Source organism: Peromyscus leucopus, chromosome 16_21, assembly GCF_004664715.2.
Source record: "Peromyscus leucopus breed LL Stock chromosome 16_21, UCI_PerLeu_2.1, whole genome shotgun sequence".
Classification (NCBI taxonomy): Eukaryota; Metazoa; Chordata; class Mammalia; order Rodentia; family Cricetidae; genus Peromyscus; species Peromyscus leucopus.
Genome location: NC_051084.1, coordinates 59,186,420 through 59,201,358, shown reverse-complemented (window position 1 = coordinate 59,201,358; position 14,939 = coordinate 59,186,420). Strand labels below are relative to the sequence as shown.

The window sequence follows — 14,939 nt, the reverse complement described above, 5'->3', positions numbered from 1 at the left end:
TCCCTGACCTGAAACACCTTATATATATTCTTAGTAGCCAGGCTAGCCTCAGATTCTGCCTCCTGAGTGCTATGATTACAAGTGTGCTTCACCATGCCTGGTAAAATAAATATTTTTTTAAAAGGCAGCATTTGTTATAAAATGGTTCACATCTGAAACAATATATTATCCTGAAGGAATAATACTGATCATGCTGAGTTTTTATAGTGTGGGAATTATAGCTTTAGTTTTGTTTTTAAAGTAGTTCAGTATTTGAGCTCATTTCTGCCATGTGATTGTTAATAATAAAACTTAAATGTACTTGATATTCCTTTAGAAGCATTCTGTATTTCAGCAGAAGCAGGAGGGTATTTCTGTTCTTTGGAAGGAGCCTAATTGAGCAAAGTCTGGCAGAAAGAGCTGAGCCAGCAGCCTGTGGTCTGAGGGAGGTTGCCTGGGAACTGCTGACAGTGAGGTAAGAAAAGGGAGCTGAGGTAGATAGACTGGGGTGGGAAAGTCCCCCATTAGCCTGGAGGCTCGGAGGCCCTGACCTTCTGGAATGTCCCACCTTAGTAGGAATACCAGGGAAAGTAAGAGAGGAGAGCTACTTGCAGGTGAGGGGTGAGTGGAGAATGAATGATAAGACTAAGGTCCTGATGCCTTTGAGAATATCTGAAAACTTGCCTTGGAGAGCAAATCAATTCTATTTCATCATAAAAGGGGTTCTTAACTCTTAATTTTTTGGTTATAATGAAAATACAATTATTATTGAACTGTTAACTCTTATTCAAGTACATGCCTTCCATACTCCACAAATGCTCTAGAACATCAGAATAGAGGAGTGAGCAGTGAGCCATTTCAGTGCTGCAAGTCTGGTGTCCTCCTCAGCGTTATGGTGATGGTGCATTTGTCTTGGTAGCAGCTTATCATGCTGTGACAGGGACAAGATGAAAGTGGCATGGTGGATATTGATTGACATGAGGAAATACTTAGGAGAGGTTCAGTTGAACTGAGCTTGTAAATGTGTACAAGACTAAGCGTGCTGAATGCCTGTAATCCCAACACAACATTTGGTAGGTGGAAGCAAGAGAATCAGGATTTCAAGGTCAACTTCTGCTACGTAGTTCAAGGCCAGGCTGGGCTACATTTGGACCCCCTTACCTCCAAAATAAAAAGTCATAAAGATGAGTACATACGCTTAATTTTTTATTTATTTTGTACTGCCACCTTAGTAAAGAATGATAATTGAATAAAATAATTATGTTCACTTCTAGACTAGGAGAGGACTTAATCTTCATAAATTTAAACTCTTTACTATCCAAGATAATGGTTTTCTTCCTAGAACTTGAGTTTCTTAACAGGTGTTTGCATGAGCAAACTCCATGAGAAGTTGTTCCCAGTCAGTTCCCATGGTTCTATTAATTTTCACAAAGCAAGGAATATAGCAGGTAGGTTTTTATTAGTATTACTTCAACAGCACTAAAGAAAGTCAAGAGAAGACTCACTGGTGTCGTGATTAACAGGAAATGTAATGAGGATTAATACAAACCCTTAGGCTAGCTAAAACTGAGGAAAACTGCACCTTGAATGAGTCAGAAAAGGTGGAGATTGGATTTGAAGTTCAGAATTCTGTTTGTACATTTAGTTACTCTGTTTCAGATGAGTTCTATGCATGCTTTCAACAAAAGGAAACAGACCAGTTGGTGTTCGTTCTTTACAGGTGTGTCAAAATAAAAACAAGATAGTTAGAATTCCAGTAATGTTCATGCAGCTTCCTAGACCCTAGGATTCCCAGGCAGAAAGATGCAGATCCTAGGCACTGGAGCCTGGGCTGACAAGGGACCTCCCATTCTTGGAGTATTCCTATAAACTTGCAAACCTGTAGTTGGGAGGTTATATGGATAGGAAGGAGTAAGATGGAAGGAAGGAGAAGTGTCATTTTCTGGAGGGGCAGGGCACCTTGTACTTTTTCATTTCTTTGACTAGCTAAGAAAACGTTTTAAAAGATTTTAGGACCAGTCTCCTCCACCTGAATGAGTTAATCCTTTACATAGTTAAAACATAAAGGATGTGTGGTAGATTCCAAGACGCTACAGCTACACCTTTGGGCTGGCAGACTTAGGGACCTTGACTCACAGATCTGAAGCCATGGAGTGCTCATAGTTTTAAAGTTGGAAGTTTGTTTTGTGTTCCAGGGTTATATAAGGCAGATCAGGGTCTGATGTACTAAACAAAATTGAATCTTATTCCTTCATATTTGTTAAGATGTGCTTTTTTCTTGTATAATATTAGAGGGACCAGCCTTAATATTATACATCTCAGGGGCTCAGGAGAGAGAACTACTAACGGCAAGGACTAATTTCGGGAAATAGAATCTCAGCACACCACGCTCTATCGTCCACTTGCTTTAATTCGTCTGGGATAACATCCTATATACACAGCTTCAGTTCTGTTCTCGTGCCTAGCTCCTTTCTTGCCTGATTTCTCTCTGTTTATCTACTGCTCCCTCTTAAGTTCTATCTTAATTCTCTCGTCTTAATTCTGCCTCATCTAGGTTCTTTTCACCTTGTTCTTACCCAGCTAGGACTTTCCCATATCACCTCCTCTCCCATCTCCTTCTCTTTCTCTTGTTCTTCCTCATCTTGTTCTTCCCCATCTGGCTCTTCCTCATCTTCCATCTCGTTTCTCTAGTCTTCTCTTCTAGCCCTTCAATCTAGTTCTTCCCCATCTCAGTTTGTTCCTCTCAAGTTCTTACCCATCTAGTTCTTCCATTCTCTTTTCCCTTCTCATTCCTGTGCCCCGGAAGTCCCGGTATACATAGGGAGGGTCCAAGCCAAATTGTGTAAAACTATTAACGTTCACCTGACCTAGGCAGTGTCTCCTTGTGGAATTTACCGTAAGTCAGGAGACTTGCATGTGGGCTGTTATCACTGTTAGTCCTCAGAAGTTGAGCGACCACCTGGGTGGTGTCTCCTTGTGGAATTTACCTTAAGTCAGGAGACTCGCATGTGGGCTGTTATCACTGTTATCCTCAGAAGTTGCGCACCCACCTGGGCAGTGTTTCCTGTAGTCCTTGAAAGTGGCTAAGGGAGATATCTGATTCCAGAGAAAGCCTTTCCAAATACCTGGAATGTGTATGTCCAGAGAGTGATCGGTCCACATTGTTAGCCCTTCTTAGGTAAAAGTCAATTGGGAAAACTATGAGGGCACACATGATTTTCATAACAGAATACAGCTGATAAATAACAAGCCAAATAACACCAAAAGCTCCTTGGAATTTGGCTTCCTCTGGAGGAAATCCTTGATCCCTCCAGATAGTGACTTTGCCATAACCAGCTGAGTTCTTATGATATATTCCTGCGACCTGCAGCACTTTTTAAAAACATTCATATTTTCTAGATATTTTGGTCAGAAGCACACTTACTTAGTTCAGATATTTTACGTCAGTGGTTCTCTGCTGGAAAGGTGTAGCAGAAGCATTTGGTAGCTTTTGCCAGGTGTATACATACACCCAGCAGCTTCCCACCTTTGAGGAAGAGTTGGAGAAGCAGTGGGGCAAACTGAAATTTAGGTATGTGGGGTTAGAAGAAGCCAAATGGATAATCTATCTTATCTCAACCCTCAAACTTTAAGAATTATGGTTCCAAGTGGAATCTCTGCTTCTCAACAACAAATAAAATCCTAAGTCATTGAAACAACTACCTAACACAGACCTACACCTGAAGTGGCAAGTTATCCAGCATCCATTTGAATAAATCGACTTAGCTTTTGTGTGGTTTTACTATGCTTGTATTTTGCTAAAAAAAAAAACCCTACATGTAGAGTCTGAAACCCTGAGTTGCTCCTTGTTAAATGCTCTTGCATGTTTGAGCTCTTGTATGTATGATCTTAGTCTTTCATGTTTTAAAGAATTTTTTCCTCTTTATTCATAAAGTGTTGAGCAAAAGGCTGGAGTGGTGCCGAAGTTTTATGTTTCTTTCACAAAGAATTGTTATTGGAAGTTGTTTGCTTAGTATATACCAGGAAATTAATGATTTTAACATTTTTTAATTTAAAGTTACTACTCAAAAGTGGACAGATTCCAAGGCAACTAAGAGATCCTTTACTTTGAGAAAAATTTATGGGAGTGAAAACCTTTTCTTTTTGTAAACAGTTGCTGATATACAATATCCTCTGGGGTGCCAGTTCTGGTATTTATGTTTTAATTAAAGAGCACCCTGCCTCTCTATTTGTGGGCCACTTAAAAGGAGTGGGTGTCTTGGTGAGAAGTTCACAAGGTTGGTGGCTGTAGCTGAGTTTAGGATTGACTTAGCTGGGGCAGCAGTGGTCTATGAATGCCAAGTGCTAGGAATGTTTGGAATGTAGACTTGCCAGCACTGATAGGGTTTGCTTTGTTCCCTCGTGTGACTTGACCCATTGAGAAGTTGTGATTCCCTAGGAAGTTTTAATAGTTCAAAGTGTTTAGTTAATAAAGAGAATGGCCACAACATAATTCAGCTTGTTTTCACCTGCTGCCTCAAAGATTAACTTTCTTAACCATAATGGGATAGAACTACCCTTTGCTTTGAAAAAGAAATTTATGGAGCTCATCACATTTGTTAGTTTCCACAAACATGAAGCTCTCTGTGGGGATTTTTGTATCATAAAATCCCAAGGCATTGGCAGCTTAACCTTGTGGTAACTTCATCTAAAACCCAATCTCAGAGAAAGGGCACACCCGCCGTATCAGCTTAATCTTTCACTAGACTCAGAAGGGTTTTGAATTACTTCAGGAAAAGTAGTGACTGATAGAGCTTAACCTTCCGTTTTCCTCATTTATTTTCATTAGAGAATGGGAGTGGAATTCAGAACATTCAGATGTGGAGTTAACGTGCGTCACTGCTGCCAGCCCCTGCTGCCAGCGATAGGTTCTGTGTTTTTCCAGTGGGAAACTCAGATCCACAGACTGATCCTGCAGACCGGCACCTCCTTGCCTTTTCTGCTTTCCTCCTGATTGTTGCTTATTCCTTCAAACATCAGCTGACTGGACAAGGCCTCTATGAACGCGGGTTTCAGAACAAAGGTGATCTGTAGAAGCAGCACGTAAGTCTTTTGTCTGTTTATAACTTTACTGTTTTTATTGGTCTACGCTCCCCTATTTCAGTGTTTAATGTCAAATGTGCATTTTATGCTGTGTTGATAATTACGTTTTTTTCCTGGTTACTTTTGCTTCAAGAAGGATTTTGATGAACTTGTACATGTTGTAATCCTAGTCAGTCACCTCACCACTTTCCTGTTTGTTTCTTATGGCCAACAGTAATGGCTGAAGTCCATTTACATATGTTGTTTTAGTAAATGTTTTTCACACTTAGTAGATGAATAATAGATGTTCCTGAAGCATCTGTTTGGAACTACAGTCATTTTCTAGGGCCTATTTGTGTGAACGAGGCTTTACAGTTTACAGAAATGGTGCCTGTACATTTCAGAAACACCTACAGGGGACTTGTCAGGTCAGTGAGACAGACTGCTGCAGAAGGCCCCTCTCTGTTGACAGTGAGCGACTGTAAACATCCTCGACTGGAAGCTGTGCAGCCACAAACGGGCTTTCAGTCGGATGTTTGCAGCTGCCTACTGCCTCCAACTTCAAGGAGCAGTTATCTTGTTTGCTGAAACCAATACCTTGTTTTCTCTGATTTATTTTTACAAAGCTTGGGTGGAAAAGATATAAATTAAGCAACTTCTAAACCACAGATAGAAGTATTCTTCCTATGCGTAGAATATGTAGTATATGAACTAAAAAAAAATGTAACAGTGTTCTTGAGATAACTGAAGTAATGTATTATATAGCATTAACTATTTTTTTAAGTATGCTAGGACAATGCTTAAAAAAATCATTCTAAAACATGGGCTCTTTGATCCACTATTTATATATTAATTCTCAGAGTAGGTATTTTTTTTAGAGCCATTCACAAAAAATTCTGTTAATGTAGCTAAATTATTTGAAAAGAGAAAGTAAAATCCAAAGTAGAGAATTAATTCATGTTTCATATTACTTGAATTAAACCACCTATCCCTTCTTGGTTTAGTCTTTCACAAAGGGTTTAAAAAGTATATTTGGCTTTGTTTTGCTGATCAAAAATACTGTACGGTCTTTGAGATTTTCCTTTTAGCTGAACTGGTAAAGTAACCATCTCTCTTCAAAGCAGTCAGTGCATCAAATTCCATTCTTTATGAAGACAGTTTCAGAATGGGAAGTCTATCACAGATCTCTGAAGGACAAGTTTTCTAAGTTGCCTTTTTTGAAAATCTATATTCTTCTTATGGCTTAATGTGAATGTTTAGTTAAATTGTGGGAATGAAACACCTTAAAAAGAGAAGCAGGCAGTAGCTTTATCTTCTAAAACACAGTTTTTTGAAAGGTAGTATTTTCATTATAAACTACAGCTTCTATTCTCTCATTTAATGTGTTGATCTTATTAATAGGAGGACATATTGAAGGACTGTGCTGCATTCCATAAGTGCTGGCCATGTTGGTGGCTGGATGGAGAGATGGGTGTATAGAAGTGAGTTTCCCTCATACATAAAGCCATCAAGTGAGAAAACTCAATTAGTCATGCTAGGCATGAAGAGTTAGTTGACTACCTCTGGAACAGGGGGCTGGATAGAGAGCCCTCGGGTCTGAAACTGAGTGCAATGTTGCTTAATAGGTAAGCTGAAAACATTCAGTGTAAGTAACTCAGCTATGTCCTAGGGAAACTAACAGTCTTTCCCAGGGAAACGGCTGTAGGTTTGAAGAAAGTCTTTGACCTTCACTTTCTTTATCTTCTCCCTGTGTTATTTCACACTCCCTTCCTTGCTTCATTGACTTCTAAATTTTCCACTTTCCACTTCTATTTGGTTATTTCCTTCATATAAGAAATTACTTACTGGAATTTTTTAACTTGTAAATTTTCTTAGATATTCCTTAAGCCAGCAGATATAAAACTCCATTAGCTATTTTGGTTCATTTTGAAATTAATATCTGTTATGTTTTGTGCTCATTTCCATAGTAATAATCTAAAATGCTATTTTAGAATATCAACAATGTGCTATTTATAGTTGAAATAAGATCTGGATTTTTTTTCTTCATTTTATAAAAATAAACTTAAGTTTAAAACTTAGCAGTATTACATTTATATAACTATATTGTCAAAGTTATTGTGCACTTCTGTAAGATTAAGTATCATTTTATATAAATTAACTTGCTCATTATTTTTTCTTTAATAATATTTCTTTTAAATTTCACATCCATATCTGCTCAATAAATCATCTTAAATGAACTACAACATAAAACAAGTGTTTTAAAGTTAGTAATGTTTTAAAAGTGAGCAGCATGCCTAAAATCCCTAAGTAGTGTATATTTAGTTTTATTTGTAATTTTCCAAAATAGCAATTATAACGTCCTTTGAAAAGAGATTTCTAAAGGACGAATGTAAGAGCTGAAAGTGACATTGGTGATTCATTTAAACGATATTATTTTTTCCTGAACTCTGACTTGAACCCACACTTAAGTTTATGGGATGTTCCATAAATAGCATACATGTGTAACTCCTTTCCTCCCTGAGAGGACAGCTACAGTCTGTGAGGATTGTGATGACAAAACTGAACATTGTTGTTCTGATTTCTAATGGTCTTATAATGAAAAAGATCAGAGAGACAAAGGAACAGGCCACCTCTTACCTCTAGGACTCCTCAGCCTGAAAAGCTTTCTGTCTTCTCACGCCTTATATACCTTTCTCTGCCCACCCACAACATTTCCTGTCTCAACTTTCCTAGTGCTGGGATTAAAGGCATATGATTCCCAAGTATTGGGATTAAAGGCATGTGTCACCACTTCCTGGCTCTGTTTCTCTCCTAGACTGAGTCAATCTCACACAGTCCAGGGTGGCTTTGAACTCACAGAGATCCAGATGGATCTCTGCCTCCTGAGTGCTAGGATTAAAGGCATGTGCCACCACTGTCTGGCCTCTATGTTTAATCTAGTGGCTTATTCTGTCCTCTGACCTTTAGGCAAATTTTATTAGGGTACACAATATGTCACCATAGACCATGACAGGGGTCCTTTGTGGATTTCATACCTAGACCGGTGAGTGCCATCTCTGCCTACATTGCTATTAGATTGTGTTGTTTTCTTATGCAAAGTATTAGCTAAATGTTACCTATCAAGAACAAAGTCTTTCATAAGTATTGTCAGGTTTTAATGGTTTAATAACACTAATTTGAAGTTGCCAGTTATTTTTGTCTATTGAGAAAATAATAGGATGTTAAGTGTTTCTTTTAATTTTTGAAGTGACTTAATAATATCCTAAAGATGATTTCTAGTGAGCTATCTTAAAAAACTTGCTAAAGGAACTGAAAATTTTTTTCACATGGCCCTCCCTGTAAGTAGTACAGAAAAAGTACTAGAGATTCTAAATAAATGGGAAAGTGGGCTTATTAGTATGTATTATACAAATTATATATACTATTATATATTATAGTATATATTCTAGTTGTGCATATATGTATTATACATATATATATATAGTATATATGTTATAGTTGTATATGTGACTAGGCAAATACAGAACTGAGCCATTTGAAATTGAGGTTTTAATGATTATTATTTTTCTTCATTTTCATTCCTCTTATTGACAGAAATTCAGTAAATAAAGGTTACTTTGGGGGTGGTTACTTTGGGGGTGGTTACTTTGGGGGTGGTGCTTCTTTTGTTATTTGTTTTTATAAATCTATTAAATGTGGAGCTAACCAAATGGCTCATGGGTAAAGTGATTGCTTCCAAGCCTGATGATGACCTGAGTTCAGTGCTAGGCCTCATTGGGAAGAATGAAAGAAGTGACTCCTACAGTTGTTCTCTCACTTCCTCTTGCAGACTATAGACCGCACACACATAAACATTTACTTGTGGACTCACAATGCAGTGCATTTCAGAAAAGGAATGTTTTAATCCTGACAACTGGATCTTGCAAATGGTTTTTGATGAATTAAATATTCTTTAATAGACTTCATTAACAGTTATTCATGACAAGTTATCTGTCACTGATATATACTTAAAGTCTGGCACTGTGAACGTGGTTGAGTAAGTTAGTGTTGCCAAGTTAGACTTAATTGGCCCTTCTAATTTTTAGATTTAATTATTATATAAGCTTAATAATGCAGTGCTGTTAGAATAAAAGTTTTTTCTTGCAAAATGCAAATTTAAACAAAGTAGACTGGGGATTCATTCAGCACAGTCACTAAATGTGAAGTACTGTCTCCACAGACTTCACAGCCTCCCATGGTTAGCAAGATTAAGGAATAAAGTCCATCAAGCTCCCTTTCACAATATCAGAATCTTTCTTGTTAGGAAATACAAAACAGTGTGATACTGTATCTTAAGTTGTTACACGCAGTGATTTCTTGCAAGGCTGACCACAAGAGCTAAATTTTGGATTTTGTGAGTTTTTAGCACAAGAATGAAACTCTTGAAAAATACAGTGCTTAAATGAGAAGTCTTTAAGTAAAGGAAATTTACATAAACTAGTTAAGAAATACCACAGTTGAATATGTAAATAAATACACAATGTCATAAAACAGTATCACTTGTCATAACTCCCCCAGTTAGGTATTTACTTACTGGCAGGATGTGTGAGTTTATGTCATCAAAACATCCTGGCCCTGTTTGGATGAAGACTTATTTGCTCTGAATATAACTGTACAGAAATAAGACAGAGAATTTGTAGAATTTGCAAATTCAGATGTTCATTGTTGAGCATTCTTGTTTTGACACAGTAGATCTTTCTAAGTACATACCAAGGAAGTCATTTTGCTAATTTATTTAATTTTTAGTTATTGTCTTAGATTAAAATTATTTGGCAATTAGTAATTTTTAAGTATGGACTTCCTATCTAGGAAATATAATTTTTATAAATATTTTATGTTTTTGGTGGCTTTCTTAGTCATATCAGCTACGTAATTTTAACCAGTAACCAATATTTTACTTAAAATAAGTTCCAACAGTCTAAAACTGAACTAGAAGTAGAAAATCTGCATAGATTGCTCATAGGATAATGTCTAACTGTATCTTGAAACAGTTTTCCAAATTTCCATACTATAGCTGTAGATTTTGGGTTGATTTCATTGGTTTCTTACAATTCAGGCTAAATTTAATTCAGTGCCAAGGTGCAAAAACACTGTATTGCCTCCTTTTGAGAGACCCTTCTGAAGAGGTGTTTCTGATCTGACTTGTGCCCATCCTCTGCCATCCTCGCCTCCTTAAACCCCAGCTATACTGTTCTAGTCCATTGGGCCCTTCCTCTTGACTCAGTTCCTTCCACTGACAGATGATTGTTCTTATATCACTCATTGCTACTCCCAAACACATAAGTCCTTGCACACTTGCACACGTGCACATGCACGCCCACTCATACTTTATCTTTGGTTCTAAATATCATTTCCTTGGTGAAGAATGCCTGTATTCCTTTTTATGCTGTGGCCTCATTTGTCTGCAAATTGCTGTGCACAGTGTAAATGCAGAGGAAACAGCAAGTAAATGATCAAAAAGTGTGTCAATAAAAGACTAGGAAGTACTCAAGGATACTCACTGTAGTGAATAAGAGTCATAGAGAGGTAAGCAGCAGCCAGATGATCCTTGTAGGAAATAGTGGTCAGTTAAAATATATTAATCGACACTAGATTAATATTTGTTTCTATGAAACATACTTTGGATTTTGAATTTAGTTTAATGATAAGACCTTAGACATAGAATTCGATTCTACCAGAATATGACTTTTTAAGAAAATTAATGATTATCAGCTTGCTTTAGTAAATGCCTCACGTGTAGGAAGGCTAGTTGAAGCTTTACATAGAAAAAAAATCTTTGCCCACTGTGGTACTAATAGGTGGAGTGAGACAATGTGAGGTGGACCAGTGACCAGCATTTCCTGAATCCGACCTAATACCAGTCAGTCCTTCCAGAAAAGGTCCGACAAGAATTCCATGCCAAGAAGAGGAAAAACAATAAACTATCACCACTAAGCAGGGCATTTTTTCCAACTCTAATATACTATGTAAATGAGCCAGGTTGGAATAATTTGTTTCACATTCCTTTATTCTGTATATGGGCTATTAAAGAACAAGAAAGTTTTAGATAATGAAGGAGAAATAAAAATCAAGACCTGTCCATAACAAGTTCTTTAAACTTGAGGCAGAAGGGCATCATTGAGGAAGTCTGTACAGAAGGGATAAGGACCATGTCCATGTGTTCTTGAGCCTTCAGTGTTCATTTACCTAACTCACCATGGGGCTGGAGAGTGTGGAGAGGAAAGAAAGGGAAGGAGAGAAAGACAGGCAAGGAAAGATGCTTACATACATCTTTCTTCCCCTGGGTGCTACTACTTGCCTTTCAGCAATTTTCCCGGTGATGGCATTGGAAGTGATTATGACAAAAGTGTATTGCTGCCTGGTGCCCTGGACTGCTGATGGCATTGTTAAAATTGTAGATGCCATGTGCCAAGCACTGTTCTGACTGCTTTGTTGTATCTGTCACAGCTGAATTAGCACAAAAGTATTGTGATAGAAGTGGATTCTTACATTTTTACAAATGAGGAAACTGAGACCTAGACAGGTTCAGTTACTCAGAGCTTTTCAGTAAGTGGCAAGGAATCTAAAGTAAGAATATAAGCTACTGAGGCTCCCATGATAAAGACCAACCAGTTTGAGCTGAAAGGGCTGTGAAGGCATATGGAGCATACTCTCCACAGGTTGAGGAAATGAAGTACAAGGGAGGTGTGGAGAGAAATGTCGGGGTGCAAGGTGAGTGCTTACCAGCAGAGATTGCCTAAATTGGCTGGCCTGCTGCAGGTAAAAGGGTATCTGGAAGCAGTATGGTGAGGAAATAAGCTAGAATATTTATGAAGTTTGAAAATGTGCAAAAATAGCTCTCCAAACTTAATGGCAAGCTACACTTTTAAAGAGTGTTGAATTATAGGTTAAACTTATTATGCAGACTTGTTTTGTGTCCCTTCAAAGCTTCAAACAAGGGACAGCACTCTTGCTGCATCTGTAAATAGGCTGCTGTCTGTTTTCCTTTCTTTTTGTGGTTGTAAAGAATCATTTCATGCCAGCACAGTTAATGAGCTTCGGCAGCTGTTGAATGAAATGATATATTCTGTTCAGTAAGGGCTTCTCATGCTGCCATCATCTCCTGCCTGCCTTGGTGTCTTTCTCCAGGTTCTTCTCCAGAGGCAGGGTCATACTGTACCTGTAGAGAGAGAGGCCCTTTGGGCAAAGTTAGCCATAGTGAGGTATCATTTTTCTATTCCATAAATCCCCTCTTCACCAAGATCTCTAAAAAATTCTAGGGGGATATCATTCAGTTTTCTAAAACATTTTCTTAAACAGAACCATGATCTGCCAAATTGTGCAGGAACTTTGAGTTTTCATGTACTTCACCTTCATAGACTGTTGAGTTAAGGGTGTGAATGAAACTTGATTTTCTCCTCTAAGGTATTTCTCTATTGCACCCCTATTTTGTAGGTTCTTGGATAGGCTTGTAGCCTTCCCATCTGTAATTAAATGGGATTTAAACTTCTCTTTTCAGTACTATGAATTGAAACTAGGACCTTGTGCACAATAGACAAGTATTGTATATCACAGCTCTATCCCCAGCCCTGAATTCAAACTTTAGCATTTATTCTTCCTTAAATATTTCTCTGAGATGACCACTTTTCTCTAATTCTTAGAAAGGTAAGCCAATTACCTGGTGTCACCATGAAGTAACTGCTCACTTTGCTTCCCTGTCCTGGGCTGGACTCTGGATTTGCCTCCTTGATATAGCTGGTGGCCACAGCCAAGTGCTTTGTGCTAGAGACAGAAGAACGCATGCTGACATAACCAGCACCAGCTCTGGCCGGGCACAGGAGCTAGCGAAGCGTGGGCTCCTGCGTGTGGTAAATGCCGCTCTGCGGTGAAAGCACTTTGTTCCTTTCCTCTTCCACTACAAAAATGCTTTCAGGTTTTTCCACAAATATTTCTGCGTACATTTCCATAAGAAAAATATTTGGTAGACATATTTGACTGCCTACTGTGTAAATAAAAATTTTTAAAAAAGTTATTTTTTTTTCTAAACCTCAGTGAAGTGTTAATTCCAATTAAGTTATATTTCAGAGTTAAAACTAAGAAAATCAGAAGATAAGCACAGGAAGCAAAGGTATTTTATAAACAGATGCACACATACAACTACACCTTTTGGTCTTTGATTTTCTATATATTTACATCCTTGATTCCATATGGATCTTCTATAAATGAACAGTGGTTTATTATGTAAACATTTTAGCTGTTGGCAGAATTAAGTGTGAGTAATCCAGCAGTACTATTCTGATTATTCAGTCACTGTACTAGTTACTTTCTTCCTTGATGTAATTAAATACCAGTCAAGGACCAAATTGAAGGCCTTATTTTGGGTCACAGTTTGAGGACATAGTCTATCATTATGGTGGCAGGACTGTGAGGTAGCTGGTCACATTATACCTATAGTCAGAAAGTAGAGAGAGAGAGGTGAGTCCTAGACCTTACCCCTTAACTTACTTTTTTTTTTTTCACTCAGTTCAGGACCCCAGCCCATGGTACAGTGCTGGATACATGCAGAGTGGGTCTTCCCATCTTATTTAACTGAATCTAGGGGGTGAAGGTATCTCTTTACAGAAGTGCATAGAGGTTTGTTTCTATGGTTATTTTAAATTCCACCAAGTTGACAGTCAAGATTAACCATCACAGCTCATACATCTACCTCAAAACTATGGCAATATATGAATACTTTAACAATCTTTTCATTTTTACATACCTTTTGATAGGGAAGTAATTTCAATGTGAGATGAGAAAAATATTTATAAGTGAAACACCCCAGTCAAAAAGGATGCCATGCAAGCTTTCCATGGCTTAGTCTATGTTGATGTTATTAAGAATATGTGGAAATTATAGTCTGGAGGCTCTCCTGTGTTATGTAGCAAGAACATCAGCTGACACATGGGCCACTTAGTTAACATGTTTTCAAGAACTCTGTTACCATCTCAGTCACATTCATTTCTGAATTAATAAGACTCTTCTGTGCATTACAGATCTTAGAGATATGTAGTGCTATATATTCAGGAGCTGCTTCAGAAGTAATATTTTTGTAGCTATAATCATTTGTTCCTCTAACAGTAAGCATTAAGATAAAGACTGTCCCTGGCACTGTATAGCACAGTGAGAATACTCGCTTGCTGACTAAACAAATAATGGCTTCCATAGTGAACTACTAAATTTCAACTAGCCTTGCTTGCTAGAAAACTTTGCTCCTTTTTTGTACACAGCTTTGTACCTTTTTATTAAATGAACATTTTCAACTCTAGCAAATAATTTCTGTATTTTTCTAGTCATTATTCTAAGTTTCCAGCATTTATATATTTTTTTAAAGTAGTACTTGGAGTCCTACTTTGTGTGCACCTATGCAGATGTTCATCTAAAATTACATTAATAAAAGTCTCGGTGTCTAGTGTGTACAAGGCCCTCGGTTTCATTCCCAGGTATTGCAATAAATATCACAGAGACTCTACTCCTAGGTCTGACTGCTGTACCTGAGTCACCACTGTGAGACAGTCACATCATCAAGCTACTTTTATGTTGTGATTAAACAGTGGTGACTTCATTTCAGTATTTCCTTTAGGCTGCTATTTGGGAGACTCCCTTCCAATAGAGGAAGTGAGTTGATGAAGGCCAGTGTTTTCATTCCAGATCCTTCACATCTCTGGAAAGCTGCATCCTCTGTAGAAAATAGAGCTGTATGTGTGCCAGAGTGTAACCCTGACATTCATCAGGGAGGGGGAGGAGGTCACATAATGCCTTGTGTCTTTCAGCAGTAATCCTCCCATTTGGCAAGAGTTAGACAGGAAGTATTTTAACAATGGGATTTTATAAAATTCAAT

At 37.8% G+C, this 14,939-nt stretch overlaps 1 long non-coding RNA gene across 1 annotated transcript in view; it reads left to right on the top strand.

The window, feature by feature from the left end:
- The first annotated feature begins 3,295 nt into the window (after positions 1-3,295).
- Positions 3,296-14,939, top strand: part of LOC119086775 — a 52,977-nt gene continuing 41,333 nt past the window's right edge. The window contains exon 1 of the long non-coding RNA XR_005090129.1: positions 3,296-5,061. This is a non-coding gene — a long non-coding RNA (uncharacterized LOC119086775). The remainder of the gene's footprint in view (positions 5,062-14,939) is intronic.